The sequence below is a fragment of the Vipera berus genome (genome assembly GCF_964194415.1).
Source record: "Vipera berus genome assembly, chromosome: 1".
NCBI lineage: Eukaryota > Metazoa > Chordata > Lepidosauria > Squamata > Viperidae > Vipera > Vipera berus.
The window spans coordinates 126,444,942-126,465,824 of NC_138202.1; positions in this window are offsets into that span (position 1 = coordinate 126,444,942).

The following is a 20,883-nucleotide window of genomic DNA, read 5'->3' on the forward strand; positions in this document are numbered from 1 at the left end:
AGTGTACAGTCCTAATGTGACCTCTGCAACAAAGTGGGCTATGATACAGTTACAAGTAGTACTCAACTTACAACAGTTCATTTAGTGACCATTGAAAAAAGTGACTTGACTGTTTTTCACACTTACAATCCCCATGGTCACATGATCAAAATACAACCACTTGGCAACTGGCTCATATTTATGACAATTACGGTGTCCCAGGGTCATGTGATCAACTCTTGTGACCTTCTGATGAGCAAAGTCATGGCTTCCATGATGGCCATGGACCTGATGCAAGTAATTCAGGGCCCGGCTCATGGGGGGGGGGTCACACACTCGATTTTGTTTTTCTATCTGGACGGTAGTTAGATGATCTGGGTGGGGGTTCTCCAATTATTATGCCCCTGTCATGGACCGTTCATCATCTCCTGCGGCTGGCCTTCCATTTCGCCACCCCCCGTCGCGGGGCCACAGAACCGACAAGATGGTTCCGCCCCAGGCGCCTAATGGACCCTGAGTGGTTTCAGGTGGCGCTTGGGTCCCCGCCTGCTGCCTTCGCTCACAACCTGGCCGATGCCCTGGTGGAAGCCTGGGAAAGGGCAGCCACGGAGGCACTCGACCGCGTTGTACCCATGCGGCCCCTGACCCGGCGCAGATCCCAGTGGGCTCCATGGTTTTCCGTGGAGCTCCGGGAGATGAAGCGTCGGAGACGGGGCCTAGAGAGCTGTTGGAGATCCAGCTGGTCTGAATCCGACCGATTGCGACTAAGGTCCTCTACGAGGTCTTACCTCACGACGATGAGAGCGGCAAAGTCTAATTACTTTGCTGCCCTCATCGCGTCCGCAGATAATCGTCCGGCCGCCCTGTTCAGGGTGACCTGCTCCCTCTTCAATCAGGAGGTGAGGGAGGAGCCCTTGCAGGGTTGTGCCGAGGAGTTTAGCCAACATCTGGTGGACAAAATCGCTCGGATTCGGGCCGGTATGGACTCCGACTGGGCAGAGTCTGACGGAGGTGACACAAGCAGTCCTGGTGATGTTATCTGGGAAGAGTTCGACCCTGTGACTCCGGAAGATGTGGACAGGATCATGGGGAAGCTGAGCTCCACCACGTGTTTATTGGACCCGTGCCCCTCCTGGCTGGTCTATGCGGCTTGGGAGGGGACACGAGGCTGGCTCCAGGCAGTGATAACTGCTTCTTTCAGTGAGGGTAGCTTTCCTGCTGACTTGAAAGAGGCGGTGGTGAGGCCCCTCCTCAAGAAGCCTGCCCTGGACCCGGCTATTTTGAATAACTATCATCCGGTCTCCAACCTCCGCTTTCTTGCGAAGGTTGTTGAGAGTGTGGTGGCGCATCAGCTCCCTCTGTTCCTGGAGGAAGCTGATTATCTGGACCCGTACCAATCGGGCTTTAGGTCCGGGTACAGCACGGAGACAGCATTGGTCACGCTGGTGAATGATCTCTGGTGGGCTCGGGACAGGGGTTGTTCCTCTGTCCTAGTCCTATTAGACCTCTCAGCGGCTTTCGATACCATCGACCATGGTATCTTACTGCGGCATCTCAGGGGGTTGGGAGTGGGGGGCACTGTTCTCCAGTGGTTCTCCTCCTACCTCCTGGAACGTTCGCAGTCGGTGCTGACAGGAGGGCAAAGGTCGGCCTCAAGGCCTCTCGTTTGTGGAGTTCCTCAGGGGTCGGTTCTCTTGCCTCTTCTGTTCAACATCTATATGAAGCCGCTGGCTGAGATCATTCGTGGTTTTGGAGTGGGGTATCATCAGTACGCTGATGATACCCAGCTTTTCATCTCTACCCCAAACCACCCCAGTGATGCCCTCGATGTGATGTCCCGTTGCCTAGAGGCGGTTCGCGTCTGGATGGGGAGGAACAGGCTTCAGCTCAATCCCGACAAGACTGAGTGGTTGTACATTCCGGCGTCTCAGGAAATTTGGTCCATTCCATCTTTAACCATGGGGGGGTGAGGTGTTACCCCCCGTAGATAGGGCTCGCAACTTGGGTGTCCTCCTGGACTCACAGCTCAGTTTGGAAGACCATGTAGGAGCTGTGACCAGGGGGGCTTTTGCCCAGGTTCGCCTGGTGCGCCAGTTGCGACCCTATCTGGACCGGGATGCCCTGCGTACAGTCACTCATGCGCTCGTGACCTCTCGTATAGACTACTGCAATGCTGTATACATGGGGCTGCCCTTGAGGACCACTCAGAGGCTTCAGCTGGTGCAGAATGCGGCCGCACAAGTTGTGATGGGGGTCTCCCTATACTCCCATGTAACACCTTTTCTCCGCGAGCTGCATTGGCTTCCAGTTACCCTCCGGGTGAGATTCAAGGTGCTGGTGATTACCTATAAAGCCCTAAATGGCATGGGTCCGGATTACTTATGGGAGCACCTGCTGCTGGCGTCATCTTCCCTTCGTCCTGTGCACTCCCACAGAGAGGGCCTCCTCAGGGTGCCGTCGGTCAGAGAGTGTCGGCTTGTGGCCCCCAGGGGGAGAGCATTTTCTGTGGGCGCGCCAGCCCTTTGGAATCAATTACCGGTTGAGCTCCAGATGGCTCCCGACCTTTGCTCTTTCCCAGGACCTCTCCTCTGCCTCCTTTGGAAATAGCTTTGATTTGCAATAGAATCTGTCGGTGGGCCAGCAGGCAGATCTTGCTGCTGGCAGAACAATTTCAAACAGCACCAACGACTTTTAACGGTCTCACCAACAGTTCCAGAACAGCTAAAAACTCACCATACCAGCAAAGATTGTCGGTCGTACATTACTTTAGTTCCACCACATTGCTCAAACTCATTAAAACCTTCCCGATCATGTGGCCTATATCCCTTATATCTTTCCCAAAGCTTTTCACCTTCTAGAGCCAATGCAGCCACAGCTGATCCAGGCACCGCCATCTTAGAACTCCATCTTAGAAATTGTTGATACATGCATGAAAATTCATATGGTTAATGTAGCATGCTTTCTAATGTTGATAATGAAGAAGAGCAACATTGTTTGTGTGTGTGTGCTTTAAATGATCAAACATCAGATGCAGTGTGTGAGGTCCGGTTTCCTTAGATCTGGTAATTTGACCTGCCTAAGAGGCTTTAAACTACTAGCTTCAACAGCCAGTTATCCCCTTAGCAAAGGCTGGAATCGTACTTTGCATTTAAGCATCATTAATTAGCACCTGTACATCGTTGAGCTGCTGCACATATTTCAAATATGATCAGCATTTCAAATGCAGAAATGAGTTTTGAGGGTTGTTAAGGCAGTTCCAATGAGGCCAACAGTATTTATAGAGGCCAACTGAGTAAGGGTCAGTTCAGATATGCAAACTCTTCCCCACATGCTGAAAGTGAATAATTCCCATTATGGAGTAATAGGTTGAATATGTGGCCACTGAAAATATGCAAAACAAGAATGAATTACCTTAGTGCTTTTGATCTGAACACGGGAGGGATAGAATTCACTTCCCTGCCTAAATATCAGAAGCAATCTGTTAGTACGGTTTCAGACTAACAATTCTTATTAAAAGGGACATAAGTTTTTATGAATTACAGTTCCCTTTGTCAGATGCATGGAGTGGCTAAACTGATTTAGGATTTATTTGGGATGAGACAGGAGGAAAAGAAAACCAGATTGGTTATACAGATGTAGGTTAGATTATGTCAATTAATAATTGTAATAAGTGAAAAGCCCATTGTACTTCTTGAAATCTTTTGTGATAGTTTGAAATCTTTTGATGTATTTCAGCAATCTTTCACTCAATTTCAATGTTAAAAAGGGTTTTTCCCCATCCAAAATAGCTATATTGAGATGTGTAACACAGTGTTTTCAGAGACTGAAATACTCTGATATTATTTTGTTCATGTTCTGAGTCCTCATGCTGATTTTCTAGCCATTTTTGCACAACATCTGGCATTTGTGCTACTTAAAATTAAGGAGGGTTTTGCTGGAGGATGATGGCATATATCCCATTAGAAGAAGAATTTGCAAAGATATCTAATCTTTTGTATGAAGTTGTCACAGAAGTGACATCATTTGTTTCATGAAGCGCTGAGATGAGCCAGATCTGCCTCTTACTGATTGCTTTATTTCAGGGGCTTCTGCACATGTGCAGTGTATGTACAAATAATCATTGAAAAGCCAGCAGAATTGTTGAAAAGAAGCAGTCAAAGTGAAGCAACAAGACTGCTCCAATCTAACAAACTAACTTCCTATATTGGCTTTAATCAGCTCTCCTTGGAGCTGAATCACCAGAAATCAAACTAAACTCAACAAGATTTCCTTTTTATCAGCCATTCCTTTTGCCCTCAGAAATAGCATTCATTTAATGGCCAAAGTTGCTGGGAAATACATTGCTGCAATTGTGATGAGATTAGATTACATCAAAGGAAGCTGTAACTATATCTATGGTTATCTTGAATCATGTGTTATATCCTACCTTCTACCCTGGAGAAAGCTGATATATTGCATGAGGAAATGTAATGCTTCTTTACTACTTCTCACAAAGAATGAAGCAAAGAATAGTTCCCCAAAGGATTTGCATGTGGCTTCCTACAAAGCAGCAAAAGATATATAGTGTCTGGATATAGGCATCTTTAATAGCACATATGCAAACATAAATATAGTTTCAGGCTAGCAAATTCCCATGAGAATAAAGGGCTCCCACACTGTGACATTATCTTGTCTTAAACACAGTGCTTTAGAGACTCTTCTCTTATTTCTCTTGTGATCTTTAATGTGAATGAGTGTGCTAGACAGCAAAAGAGTAAATGGAAGTGTGACTCATTTTCCTGGCATACTGGGTATCTCCAATAATTCATTTTCCAAAAACACCAGAGATTTTAGGCCTAAAATATCTTTATTGTTTTGTGGCGGTAGGTTCAGCAGTGATAGTGCCTTTCTTCTCTTTTTCTCAGAGTATTTTAAAGTCCCAGATGTTTTATTGTCCCAAAGTTACAGCATACAAATTTCTGTAGGTAATATTTTGATTCTAAATATCTTAAATCTATAAAAATAACATATGTTGTGGCTGATTCAGTGACAGGGTTTCAGGCTTAAGCTTATGGTTATGCTTGACTTTCCTTCTCCACATATTATCCCAATAATGTCTTGTGTTTAGGAGATTGTGACATAATTGTGTTCCCCATTTTCTGCCCCTTTACTAGTGGCAGCCAACAAAGAAGAAAGGAAATACTGAATGATTGATACTGAATCAGAAATCTTATTTTACTAGATGGTATGAGGAAGATTCAGGAGACATGAATGAATAGTGGTAGACCCATTTAGCATTTTTCTTTGATCTATTTATTAAGCATTAAACATTTGAGAACAGTTGTATTTTGGTAATCCATAAACAGATAGTATGAGATGCATATCCATGTGCGAACATGCAGAATGATCATGATGACATATAAAGAGATACAATTTTTCATCTTGTAGGGCCTAATTCTCATCTGCAACTGATGAATACCAATTCTGTAAACCAGCTGTCCCAACCTTTCTGGCACCAGGGACCGATTTTGGAATAAAAATGGTCTTCCATGGACTGAGGAGGGGATGATTTTGCATGCAACTTCACTCGCTCACCTGCCTGCCCACCACTTGCACGACCCGGTTCCTAACAAGCCATGGACCGGTACTGATCCATGGCCCAGGGGTTGGGGATTCCTGCCATAAACCATTAAGGATGTACCATAATATATACAAGTTTGTTTCATCTCTGAAAATGTGAAGACATGTCTATTTGGGAAGAAATCTACTTACACAATGATTTGATGAGATTGAGCAAATGGTTTTAATTTAATAGTCATACTACAAATACCCATCTTTGCATATATGATATATTACTGTATATTTTCTTTATGCAGGGGTATTTTTTCATATAGGATATTTTCCCCTTCTGCTCTGTAACACATACAGTATTTCTAGATAAAGAACTACAAAATTCTATGATCACCTTGAATGATTCTCAGTATAAAATAAGCATGACAGATAAATATATCACTTAGTGTTCAATGGTTTATGTCTTTTTCAGGTTGCATTAAAATCTAAGCTTCTGAAAATCTTAAAGATTTGCTGAACTAAGAGGCAGAGAACAAGCATGGACATACGTCTGGTCTTTCCACAGTACAGAACAAGCAGCTCAATATCTCTGAAAATACAGACAACTTTTAAGAGGCTCCATATTTTCCCCTGTTTTGCACTGGGACATTGCTAATATTAACATTGTGTGTAGCACAGTTGTTGGAACGGAGCAGGTATATGGCCAGAAGGTGCTCAAATTATTTGGCACATTGTTTCCATACTATATCAATCCAGGAGGCCAACATCAACATCAACATTTATTCCTGACTGCCATCTGCCTTTGCTGAAAATTCCTGGCTATAAGAAAATGAAAATGTTGGCTTAATTACCTGTTTGTTCCCTGATGGGTAGGTACTTGCCAAAGGTGTGAATGAATAGATCAGGGAGTGGACAGGCTGTTCCACATTATGGACCAGTTTGTAACTATTGTGAGCCAGAGGGCTGTGGTTAATTAGATGCATAGAATTCACAAAAGTGACATTTCACTTCCATGAACTTAATAAGCTCCAGCTTACCTTACTGCACCATCCTCAGATGACTGGGATAGAGATAGACTCTGAAGTCTTCACAGATGAATTTAGAAATCCTGAGAGTTGGAAAACAGCCCAGTTTCCATCTAATAACTTGCTATCCTGTTTCTTACGCTTTTCTTGACATTTTTTCCTCTATCGTTAGAAGCAGATATCTTCCAAATGTAGTACTGATGATTTTCACAAGACTATAGAAACCACAGAAAAGAAACTTTGGAGCCTTAATATTTGTTTCAATGCTGAAATGAGAAGCAAACAACCACCAGTTGACATTGCCAGCTGCCTATGGCTTTGGACAGTAAATAAAAGCATCTACGGTTTCATAAGGCCAGTGACAAAGAAAATAGGTGTACAGAATGTGAGGAAACTACAAATGACTTGCTCAGACTGTGGAGAATGCTAGTGATTATGAATCTAAATGTGTGAGACATTTAAGTCTAGAAGATTCTGATTATATTAAAACATTTGAATCAAATTTTCTGCAAAATGTGTCATTGGCAATACTAGAGCATAAGGTCACTTTCCCTGAGGTTCTGAAGTGAATTAAGCTGGAAATAAAGAACCAAAAGATAAAGCAGAAATAAGTTTTAAAAGACAAATTGAAGTACAATCCATGGAATAGTTGAGAACTCAGCTCCGAAGATCAACCAACAGGGGTACATGAACATGCTAGAATTGAGGAAGATCTTGTCTGTTTTTAAAACAAATTATACATCCTATCATCATAGGACTGCAAATGCAGAATACAAATGGAAAGGATAAATAATAAATAACATGGAACTAGGAACCAACAGTCACCCAACAGCTGTAGAAAGGAGTAATAATGAGGTTATGTCATTGAGAAGATGTTATTTATATATTTGTTGTCCACAGAGAATGGATGCTTTTAGGAAGCATGCTTAATCCTTATTCACTGGGTATCCTTGCTAAGATCGAAGTGTTAACTTATTTTTTTTAACAAAAAATTGGAGATTATCTAGTAGTATTTTTCCTCCCTACATGAGCAATGTTGTCCACGTATGCAGAATTGCTATCATTCTGAACAGGTATTGTTTGCCACAGAAGATGTGAATATGCAGTCACACTTGTGGTGTAATCAGAGATATGTGCTACCTTCAGATTAAATATGGGATATATGGGTTCAATTGTTCTTTATTCTGAAATTAAAATCATAGTGAACAAATGAATATAAATGAATATAATTTTTCATACTCATCCATGGGTGGGTAGATGGATGATTACATCTCTTTAGTAACAGAGAGAGAAACACAATCCAAATCCCAACACATCCTCCTAACACTACCATCATTTACAGGGGAAAAAACAAATAAAGGAAAAGTAGTTAAATAACAGAATAACAAAATGAATAAAATATTACTGAGAAGATAGAAACAAAACAAAAATGCTGGAAAAGTGATATTGGTCTGATATGTTACTTTTTCTTGTACTTTTTAATAAGATGGTCAGGGAAATATTAATACTGTATATCCCTATTAAGACTGTTATTTCTGCATTGTTTGTCGATGTCTTACTGGCCATTTTCCTCAAAGGATTCTACATTTTAATCACTGAACAATTTCCAACTATTGTTAGCACAATGAAATCAGCCAGGCCATCCAAAATTATTTGCTTCCTGGTTGCTATTATGTTAATTAAAAATTAATTTATTTATGTAACTTAAATTTCATGCAACTAATTTTTATTTACATTATGCAGGCTTATTGATTTGAAGTTGGTGGACCATAAATACTCAAGGAAGTATTTATGAATAAATGGAAAAAAAACAGAACAAGTCATTAAGAAAATAAAATATTGAACATGCAATAGAAATGGAGTTCTTTCATTCCCCAAATTGTAATATTGCACAACAATATTACCAATGGGTGAGTCATCAAGCAATTAATTCTTTCTACTTTTATCTTGCAGTACTTATAAATCCCACTCCTACCTCTAATCCCAAAGATATCTGGGTTGTTGAACAACATCAAAACAACAACATCAGTGATCTTTAATGATGAAAGCCTAATCAATATCGAAAATCAAAACCCAGGATAGGTGCCCACAATCAATTAACTAAGGCCAAAGTCATGCTGAAATCAAGAACTGCAGTAAATGGAAATTGTACATGTTTCCTGTGGAGTGTATATTTCTCAAGATGAGTCCTACTACATAGGTTGGATAGGCAGGTACAATTCTGGTAAAAGTTACGCAGTGAAATGGTTTGTGGGAATGACCTTGGAAGGTAGGAGAAAAAGGCGAAATGCATAACATAGTCTGATAAAAAAAAAAGAAGGAGGTGAATGACTTAGAAGGGACACCTTCCCCCCCCCCCAATTTTCAGGAGAGTAAAAGTGAGGAAGGGAAGGGGTAGTTTGAGATTTGCTCGATCCTTTTAATGTAACCTTACCATAAAGATAGAACTAGTACTCCTGCTTGTCCTTCTTTTCTGGACTACCTTGCAAGGTTAACATCAGTATTGCGAGTCTCAAAGTACCTCTTCTGTCCCTCAGTTTTATTTTCCCCAAAACTAGGAAGTGTCCCTTATGACCGACCTCCTTTGAACTTAAATTTTATCTAGCAGATCTTTCTCTAGGCTGTGGTTCTTCCCCTTGCCTCCCAAGACCATTCTCATATACCATTGCATACAGGGAGATAAGCGCATGAGTGGTCCTTGGTGCTTTCTGAGCCTGGTTGTTTTCTTGCAGACCTTTACCCAAACTAGGTAACATCATCAGTGCTGTGGCATTATCGGGTAGCACTGGTGATGTTACCTAGCTTGGATTAATGAAACATCTGCAAAAAAACAACAACACCAAGCTCAGAGAGCAACAAGGACACCACATTTTTAAATCCTAAACTACAAATATTCTCCATTATTGGAGATAACTACATGCCGATGAGAAAGAAAAGAGGCTGTACAGAATTTGCAAACATTGGAAAGCATAGGAATATTTCAGTTATCTCATCAAGCACTGTGTCTGTCTTAAAAATAAAAGGAAAAAGGGTAGAGTATGTCAACAGACACCTTATCTCAAATGTGGTGGCATAGTAGTAGAGACTAGGGTTACGTGATAGCATATTGATAATCATCTCTTTGTTTGTGACAGGTACTGTGAGCCACTGTATACCAGGCATTTGATAATCCAAGTGATTCATTATTCCTCCAAAGTGTAATATGGCTGATATCAAATAGGCCATCCAGACAATGAGTGTTAAAGATGCAAACAATGCTAAATCAAAGCAAACCAAATCAAGCAAAAGGTTCTGCCATGAAAGTTCTAAAAATTTCTTGGGTGATAAAATCTGATTGGTGAGACTCATGAAGGTGTCAAGTTTACCGGTTGTTACCCCCCTGTCATGGTCCGATCATCATCTCCTGCGGCTGGTCTTCCGTTATGCCACCCCCCACTGCTGGGCGGCGGAACCAACTAGATGGTTCTGCCCCAGGCGCCTAATGGACCCTGAACAGTTCCAGATGGCGCTTGGGTCTATACCCATCACCCTCACTCACAGCCCAGTTGATGCCTTGGTGGATGCCTGGGAAAAGGTGGCCACTGAGGCACTCAACTGTGTTGTACCCTTACGACCTCTGACCCGGCGCAGATCCTGTTGGGCTCCATGGTTTTCTGTGGAGCTCCGGGAGATGAAGCGTCGGAGACGGGGTTTAGAGAGCGGTTGGAGGTCCAGCCGTTCCGAATCTGACCGATTGCAGTTAAGAACCTTTATAAGGTCTTATCTTGCTGCGATAAGGACGGCGAGGGCCAATTACTTCGCCGCCCTCATCGCATCTGCAGATAATCGCCCGGCCGCCCTGTTTAGGGTGACTTGCTCCCTTCTTAACCAGGAGGTGAGGGAGGATCCCTTACAGGGACGGGCTGAGGAGTTTAGTCATCATCTGATGGACAAAATCGCTCAGATCCGGGCCGGCTTGGACTCTGACTGGGCGGAGTCTGATGCGGAGGAATCGGATGGTCTTGAGCATGTCATCTGGACTGAGTTCGACCCTGTTTCCCCTGATGATGTGGACAGGATCATGGGGAGGCTGAGCTCCACCACCTGTTTGTTGGATCTGTGCCCCTCCTGGCTGGTTTATGCGGCCCGGGCAGGGACACGAAGCTGGCTCCAGGCAGTAATAACTGCTTCTTTGAAGAAGGGTGTCTTCCCCGCCGCCTTGAAGGAGGTGGTGGTGAGACCCCTCCTCAAAAAGCCTGCCCTGGACCCGGCTGTTTTAAATAACTATCGTCCAGTCTCCAACCTTCACTTTTTGGCGAAGGTTGTTGAGAGTGTGGTGGCGCATCAGCTTCCTCTGTTCCTGGAGGAAACTGATTATCTGGACCCGTACCAATCGGGTTTCAGGCCCGGGCACAGCACGGAGACGGCATTGGTCACGCTGGTGAATGATCTCTGGTGGGCTCGGGACAGGGGTTGTTCCTCTGTCCTAGTCCTATTAGATCTCTCAGCGGCTTTCGATACCATCGACCATGGTATCCTACTGCGGTGTCTCAGGGGGTTGGGAGTGGGAGGCACCATTTTACGGTGGTTCTCCTATCTCCTGGGCCGCTCGCAGTCGGTGTTGATGGGAGGGCAGAGATCCACCCTGAGGCCTCTCGTTTGCAGAGTCCCTCAGGGGTCGGTTCTCTCGCCCCTCCTATTCAACATCTACATGAAGCCGCTGGGTGAGATCATTCATGGTTTCGGGGTGGGGTATCATCAGTACGCTGATGATACCCAACTTTTTTTCTCCACCCCGAACCAACCCAGTGATGCCCTCGCCGTGATGTCCTGTTGCCTGGAGGCGGTCCAGGTCTGGATGGGGAGAAACAGGCTTCGTCTCAATCCTGCCAAGACTGAGTGGCTGTGCATATCGGCATCTCAGGTTAACCAAATTATTCCACCTCTAACGATGGGGGGTGAGGTGTTACCCCCCATTGATAGGGCTCGCAACTTGGGCATCCTCCTGGATTCATGGCTCAATTTTGAAGACCATATAGGAGCCGTGACCAGGGGGGCTTTTGCCCAGGTTCACCTGGTGCGCCAGTTGCGACCCTACCTGGACCGAGATGCCCTACGCACAGTCACTCATGCGCTCGTGACCTCCCGTTTAGACTACTGCAATGCTCTCTACATGGGGCTGCCCTTGAGGACCACTCGGAGGCTTCAACTGGTGCAGAATGCAGCCGCGCGAGTTGTGATGGGGGTTTCCCGATACTCCCATATAACACCTCTACTCCGCGAGCTGCATTGGCTTCCGGTTGCCCTCCGGGTGAGATTCAAGGTGCTGGTGATGACCTATAAAGCCCTGAATGGCTTGGGTCCGGGTTATTTGAGGGAACACCTGCTGCCATCATCAAGTTCCCTTCGTCCAGTGCGCTCACATAGGGAGGGTCTTCTCAGGGTGCCGCAGGTAAAAGATTGCTGGCGGATAACACCCAGGGAGAGGGCCTTCTCTGTGGGTGCGCCTGCCCTCTGGAACCAGCTGCCCGTGGAGCTTAGGACTGCCCCCGACCTTCGATCATTCCACCGGGACCTAAAGACCTGGCTCTTTGAGCTCTCCGGCCCAGGCTGAGAATTTTTAACTGGGGTTTTTATTTTTAGGGATAATTTAATCTTTTTAAATTGTTTTTTAACTTTTGTACTTTGTATTGGTTTGATTTTAAAATACCCTGTAAACCACCCTGAGTCCTTCGGGAAAGGGCGGTATATAAATTTAATAAAATAAAATAAATAATAAACAGGTCCAATAACAGCACCAAGATGAAAATATTGTTAAAAATTCATGCATTTCCTTTTTCTATTCCAATTATAAAGTAGACATTATTGTATACTTCCAATATTGCTGCAAGTTTCTTTTTTATCCTAGAACTGTCCAGGAAATAAATTCTTCATTGGTTTGATGAAGTAGTAGCTCAAAGTACCTGTTTCTCAGCTTAACTGAAGCCAATGGCAGTCATTTTGTTTGTAAAGGTAAGTTTTATTCTGCTGCTGTTTGTGCAAAAGAAGCATCTGCAAAGCTGATTTCATTAGAGATGGAAGATCACCTTTTAACTCATTTGAAGAAAGCAAAGGAGTAGACTTTGTAATTTTGAAAAAAAAGAAAGTAAACAAAAAGTATTCTTTAAAGTAAAAATGGTTGATAAAGATTATTAGGATAGATATTGATATAGAATTATTATTAACTGTATTGATATTTAAAAGGTATGGGGATGAGGGAACATGAGCTTAATGCGAGAGAGAGCGAGAGAGAGAGAGCTTCAGACTGAAAAGGGGACCTTTAAAACTCTGTGAACAGTGTTCGCAATCATTTTAAGAGGTCTGGGAGGGTGATATGGAGGGAAGGAGGGAGAGATGGGTAGGAATAGGGATGGGATGAAGAAGGAAGGATGCAGCTAAAGGGATCAAGAAGATAGGGAGTGACTTATTTAGTGAGAAAATAGCACTGTAGTTTCATATATTATTTTTGGAGGAGTTTAATAATAAAGAAAATAATTTCCTGTTTCACATTGATTGCTTCTTCCTTGAAATATAGACCCAAGATTTTTGCCAGGAAAGTTGAAAAAAGATGTGATAAGAGCTAAGACAGTAAATGGATGATTAGTGTACAGTTATTTCCTTAAATGTTAAATGTTTGCATGTTATTAATATGGACTGGGACCAGCTAAGAGAGTGAAATAGGCAAAGTATGCTCCAAGCAAATTCAGTACAGTATAGCAAAAAATATATATCAAGAAATCAATTCATTACTTATTGAAGAAATGCCACCCCAACTCCCAGTTTCAACTTTCTCTTGGAAATGCTTCCTTTTGGACAAAAACTGTCTTTTTGGTTTTGCCTGGCAGGTCATAATGGACATGTGGCATAGGAGTTAAGATGCTAGATTAGAAACCAAGAGATACCAGTTTTGTCATCTCTTAGTCCCAGAAGCCAGGTAGGTGACTTTGAGCCAGTCATTCCCATTCAATTCAACCTACTCAAGGATTGTGGGTAAAATAAGAGGAGGCAGCATTATGCATACAACCTTGAGTTCTGCAACCTAAAGATAGACTATAACTCAATCACCCATACACAATCATTCTGATAAGCAATGAAGAGTAGTATTATTCCTGGTAGACTTATCCATAATTTAACATAGGAGCTGGCATAAAAAACACATTTATTTTATTTATTTATTTATTTATTTATTTATTTATTCATTCATTCATTCATTCATTCATTCATTCATTCATTCATTCATTCATTCATTCATTCATTTTGCCACCCATCTCTCCAGTAAAGTGAGCAACAGTACACAAAATACATTCATTGGCAGCATACAGCTCTTTTTGCTGGGGAAATTAACGTTTGGAGCAAAAAGTCCCTTTGGTTTTTTTTAAGAGTTTCTTCATAGACTCATAGAGTTGGAAGAGACTTTGGAGGTCTTCTCATCCAACTCCCTGCCCTAGGCAGGAGACCTTATTCCATCCTGGACAAATGGCTGTCTAAACTTTTCTTGATAATTTCCAGTAAAGGAACATCTATAACTCCAGGAGATTAATTGTTCCCATCATCAGAAAATTTCTTCTTATTCCAGGCTGGATCACTCTTTAATGAATTTTCACCCATAGCTTCTCGTCCTGCCCTCCGGTGCATTGGAGAATAAATCAGTTCTCTGTGACAACTCTTCAAATACTGAAAAAGAGCTATCATGTCACTCCTAATACTCTTTGTTCGGCTAGTCATACCTAATTCACTTATCTGTTCATCATACAGTTTAGCCTCTGGACCCCTTATTGTCTTTGTTGCTCTTCTCTTCACTCTTTCTAGGGTCTCAGCATCCTCTTTGTATTGTGGTGACCAGAACTGAACAAAGTATTTCAAGTGCTTCCTCATTAGTGCAATATAGAATGGTACCATCACTTCTTGTGGCCTTGATGCCATCCCTCTGTTGATGCAACCAAGACTGCATTGATTTTTTCAGCATCTGCAGCATTCTGTTGGCTCATACTTAAGTGGGGACAGAGGTCCCCAACCTTTGGGGCACCTGGGACCGGTTCTATGGAGAGAAGTTTTTCCATGGACCGGAGGGTGCCTGGTTTTGTGTGCTGCCTGCATCCCACAGATGGGGCTTTGCTTGTTTGTGCAGACCGGTTGCTGGCATGCCACAGCCCGGTACTGGTCCATGAACCAGGGGTTGGGGACCCCTGCACTAGGACATCTCTCATAGTTACTACTGTTGAGTCAGGTACCTGTGCATTTGGTTATTCCTGCCTAAGTGCAGGACCTTACTTTTGTCACTGCATCTTGTTGGATAGTGCCCAATAATTTCCTTTATAGGAAAGTGCAGAACTCTCTCTCTCAAGAATGCAGAATTCATTTGTAGAAAGAGGTGTAGTGTGGGTAGCTTTCACCAGCAGCCAAGTATCATGTCAGTCTAATGTTACTAGTGCAAAAGGGCAGTGACCAGAGAGAAGAGGGAAGATAAGCTGCTAGGAAAAACAGCCAATAGGAGTGGGCAGATCACAACCTATGGAACATCATCACAGTTTCTTCTAAAGCCCAACAGATTATATATTATATAGATGATAGATAGATAGATAGATAGATAGATAGATAGATAGATAGATAGATAGATAGATAGATAGATAGATGATAGATAGATAGATAGATAGATAGATAGATAGATAGATAGATAGATAGATAGATGATAGATAGATGATGGATAGATAGATAGATAGATAGATAGATAGATAGATAGATAGATAGATAGATAGATACTGTAGATAGATAGATAGACCTTTATTGTCATTTTTTTACCATGGACACAATGACACACATTAAAAATGAAATTTAATAACTTGCTCTCAAAGTGTACATATACATAATACACATTTAAACATACTATATACAACATATGTATAGAACTACACCTTACATATAAGTAACATATAAATATTAATCACTGTCCATCTTGAATACATAACAGAAGGAGGAAGCTTTAGAGTTCACAAGGTTAGTACTGTATGGAACAAAACTGTGACTGAATCTGGATGTTCTGCTTCAGATACCACGAAGCCTCCTCCCAGAAGGTAACAAGGAAAACAGGTTGTGAAGAGGATGTGTAGTGTCCCAGACAATCTTGCGGACCTGCTCAAGCAACACTTCTGTGCTATGTGCTGGATGGAAGGGAGACAACTGCCAATAATCTTTTCAGTCATCCTCACCACTCTCTGTACCACCTTCCTGTCTGAAGCAGTGATGCTTCCAAAGCAGACTGTGATGCTGTATGACAGGATGCTCTCGATCAAGTCTTATTTGGGAGAAAATGAAAAACACAGTTCTGACACTGGATCAGATAAATACAAAGTTAGTTAGCCTCAGCTATAGGTTCAAGATCAGAAGAAGATGACATCATGCAGAGGAACCTTTCAACAATAGTTAGCAGAGCATTTTCAAGGCACAGTTAGAAAGACTTGCAGATGAGTTCTTAGATGGTCCTAGGGGCTCAACCTTCCCATTTAGATTAGGGACTAAAAGGTTTAGGAAATGGGTGGACCAGGGTGTAATTTATAAGGAAATTCAGTGTAACCGCTGACAATGGAGACCATCTGTAGTTAGGTTTTTAATTTTAGCTTCCAGTTTCCCAAGTTTGGGGAATTTGAATGAAACTGAATGACACAGTCTAAATCTAAGTCTCAAATTTTATGACATGGTAGAAGATGCACATTTTATCAGTCAGGATTGTTGTTGTTGTTGAAAAACTTCTAATTAAAAATGGCTTAGATGTAAACTTACAGATCTCATCAAAAACAATAATTAATCTGTCTAAATATCAGACTACTCCTGTCTTATTGGATGGGGGCGGGGGGCAGGGGCACTATGCCCAATCCTGATATTTTATTGGCCTAATCCAATAAACAGTTTCCCAGTGTAACTGTCTCACTGTGAAAGTTGGATGCAATCCCTCAAACATTTCTGTGCCATTAAATATAATTATATCCTTTGCTGGAATAACCAGATGTTTAGTACTGCTTTGAGCAGATGTCTGTGCTTCATTTTGGAAGGTTATAAACCTATTTATACTAGCAATAAGCTACATGAGTATTTAAATAATAACAGGAATGAGCCATCTTAACTTTTTTCCCCTTCAAAAGCAGTCATTTTTTGGAATGAATAACATTTAATGGGCGTGATGCTAGCACTAAATGGTGTCTACCTAGTTTGAACTTTGCAGCATCGTCATTCATAAATCTTTGTACTTATGTATCCTTTTCATGGCTTGCCTCATCTTCACTCCTTTCCCTTCTCCCCTTCTCCCCATTTCTATATCTTGGGAATTGAATTCTTCAGACAGCTTGAAAGTTTTACTGTGAATCTTTTTTTGTATTGCTGTGAAAATGAAAAGATACTAAACATTAAATAAATAATAGAAATGGTTTCCCTTTGAACCAGCAAAGATATCACCAGCTTTGCAAAGGGCTGAATTGGCTGTTGAAATTTCAGTGAGCAAGCTGACATTTTTTTTCCCTTTAATGACAAACTTTTAGTGGTCGTAATTATTCTGTCTTGGAGAATAGCATTTAAAGGTTGCTATAAATGGGGCCATCACGTTGGCTTCTATGAAACAAAGTATTTATGCTTTCAAAAGACTTTCCTCCAGGCATAGAAAAGTTCCAGAAGTCAAAGAAATAAAGCTTCCTAGTTTGTGGGTAGACTAAGTGAAGGAAGAAGCAAGTAGGAAATATTTTCCTGCCTTCCAACATCTCTGGGTGGCTTGATAACTGCTTTCCTGCTAGAGAAGATCAGTTGGAAGACCAGGAGGCCAAATTAGAGCTACTTGGGCTGAAGTGGTTTAGACTAGGGCTTTTCAACCAGTGGTACGCATATCACCGGTGGTACTTTAGCACCTGGCAGGTAGTATGTGACCCCTAGCCAAGTGTAGCAGGGGAGGGAACAAGCTAAAGCAGAGTTGCAGAAGCCTGGAGGAGATCAGATGGAGCTGCAGGGCTCAGCAGAAGCCCCAGGATCTGCATGTGTGGCTGCATGCTGGTTGGAGTTTCTGGTGCACCCAGAAGAGAAAAGGAGGAGGAGGAGGGCAGAGAGAGGTATAAAAGGAGCAGGTTTTGGAGGGAGAGAAATAAAACACACAGAAAGAGAGAGAATAGAAGAGGCTTTTGTTAGTGAAGCAGTGAGGAGAGAGTGAGCGAGTGGCCTTTACAAGGGAAGGGTGAGTGAAAGAGCAAGAGAGAAGCTTCTGCGAGCAATGTGTGAGTCAATGGAGAGAGAAGCTTTTGCGAGCAACGTGTGAGTGAATGAGAGCAAGCAAGAAGCTATTGCTAGAAAAGAGTGAGGGGGTTGCGAACAAAGGGTGAAAAAAAGGGAAAAGTGAGGGGGAGAAGGGAAAAAGGAAAGAAAAGGCATTAACTTCTGAGTTCCACTGTTGCAGTAGGAAGGAAGCATTAACATTGAACTTCAACTTTTTACTTTTCCATAATATTTAAACTAGCCATTACTATAACAACAAATGAATCTAACCAGTAAAGCCCAAAATCCCCCACCCCCTCTTTTTTTAGTCATCAAGTTTTTGACACCTTGCTAAGCACTGGTGGTATTTGAATATTGTCATGTCCTAAAAGTGGTGAAAAGGTTGAAAAGCCCTGGTTTAGATAACTACTAGTTTATTTGTTTATTTATTTATATCCTACCTTTAGGGCTGTGAATATATAATATATAATACTGCTTTCTCCCCCTATTTCCCCCACAACAGCAACTGTGTGAGGTGAGTTGGGCTGAAATATATGACTGGCTCAAGGTCATCCAGCTGGCTTTCAAGGCTAAGGTTGGAAATCAAGACTCATAATCTCCTGATTTGTCAGCTTAACCATTAGACCAGGGGTATCAAATTTGCAATGTCATGTGACATGTCACGACATATTGCGACTTTTTTTCCATTGCCGGCAATGGGGTGGGCACGTTTTTGGCATGACGCATCTGGCCCATGGGCCAGAAGTTTGACACCCCTGCACTAGACCAAAGTGGATCTAATGGTGTACCCATTGTCACTGTAATGGAGTCCACTCACTAAGTCTTCAGGTTTCTAGGCCAGCATCTTAACCAAACTGGCAACAAAAAGAGAGAGAAAACTAACCTTGGATGCCATCTAGTGATTATTTTGAGTTCTGCATTCCTGATCTGTACCTACCCACAGGTGTCTCCAACTTGTGAACTTCAACTCCCAGAATTCCTCAGCCAGCTGGCTGAAGAATCCTAAGAGCTGAAGTCCACAAATCTTAAAGTTGCCAAGGCTGGAGACTTTTGCCCTACCAAATTAGTGAAAGAGATATTCTAATGGAGCTCTTCTGAATAGATGTACCCATCTGTAATATAAGAAGGGTTTCATTTCAATTTCAACCTCTTTGTTACATTTGTTTCAACCTTTTGCCATGGAAATGGCAGAGAAATTCGAATGAGAGGAACAAAGGGAAGATTGAATGGTAGAGAGAGTTTGATTTATTTCCTATAGTTCATTAGTTGGTTATTAAGACTATTGCATTCGAAACTGCTGAACCAGCTGGGCAGCAGAAGCAAAACACGATAACATTCTCTGCTGTGCTAATAATAGGAACCATTTACTTTGACTTAATTGTATTAGCTTCAGTGGAAGGAATGCCTAGAAGCTTCAGGTTTTTCCTAATGAGGATTTCCTCTTCCTCCTTTTCCTTTAGGTAGAAGAAATTACATAAAGGAAGATTTTCATAAATATTGTATCATGAGCAACATTCATGTAAAAAGGCCATGTAATATTGATATGTGCTCATATCAATAAAACACCAATGTTCTATGATCTACCAATGTTCAATTGATCAACATTGGTTAACATCTAATACAGCCTTTTACTTTTATTGCTATCTGTTGTTTTTAAAGTTGTGTTTTTTAAAAAAGGAAGGTGGATGTTTGTTTCGTTTGTTTGTTTAACAAGGAATTCCCCCCATGAAGATTGATGATAACATTTCAGATATTTTAGCTGGGTGATGGGATATATTTACTACATAAGGTGATAAAAGTAGACACAGAACTCCAAGTTTTCTAATGAAATAAAATGCTAGGATACAGGACAAGTAAAATAAATGGTTTATTTTCATTCACAGAATTCATATCTGCTATTTTTGGATATAATCACTGTCAGATGTAGTGATGGTCAACAATTTAGATAAGTTTAAAAGGAGGTTAAATAAATTCATAGAGAGACTGAATGGCTCTCATTACTGCACATGTGTTCTGCTGTGGGGTTTTTATAGATCAACAGTTCCTAACCTTTTCCTTTATCAGAGGCAACCAAAATTGAATGTCCAATAAATTTAAAATCATCGTCATCTTTCATTTATTTGAAATATTCATATAGCCACCCATCTTATATCCAATTTGAAGCATCTCCAACTCAAAAGTAAAAACAATAACAACATAAAAACCACAATAAAGCTATAAAACTGAACATATTAAAACTTTAAAACAATATGCAAACATTTAGCAATTACAGTCACCCACTGACTGTACTACACATCAAATGGGGTTAGTTTTATTTCCATTCTTCTGATTTGTACCTGACGTTAATTTCTGTGAAGATGCAAGTATTTTTTTTCAGTTTCAAAATAATCCAGTAACTCCATCAGCCTGTGATTCATTTTGTCTTTACAAAAGTATCAGGGGTTTGCTGGAATGAGGTTGGAGAACATGTAGATTAAATCTTCCTTATCCTAAATCAAAAGGAGCTTTGGTTTTTTTTAAAGTGACTAAAGCTAAGAACATTTGCCTTTTTGTTCAGTGGAATTCAAGATTGCTTATACGTGTTTTTCATGAGATACCGGTAATTAGATCTGATGCTGGTTTAATGCTTGTTTTATTCAACTTGCTGGAAAGTAGTAGCACAAAGAGGATTTGCATAACGAAGGGTCATGTCTTTACACAGCTGACTACACCTCTCACATTTCTCCTTATCCCTTTCCAAGCTGGTTAATGTTTGACAAGCATACAGAATGTGCTTGAACTTCTTCAATGAGACCGGTGATGTTTAGATGCTTTATGCTTCATATGCATGTACACATACACATTTATTTCAGGTGGTTATTTATTCACACCAAGTCTCACGATCAGCATAGTTGGCTTCTGTGGAGGTGTCTATTCAGTTTCTGAAAGACTGCTGGGTGCCCTCTTTGCAAGGAGGCGAATAACATAATTTGACATCTGCTAATTAGCCCTGAAGTCCTTAATAAAACTGCTAAACTATGTTTATGCACAAAGTTCTCCTAAACTATTGATCTTAAGACAGTTT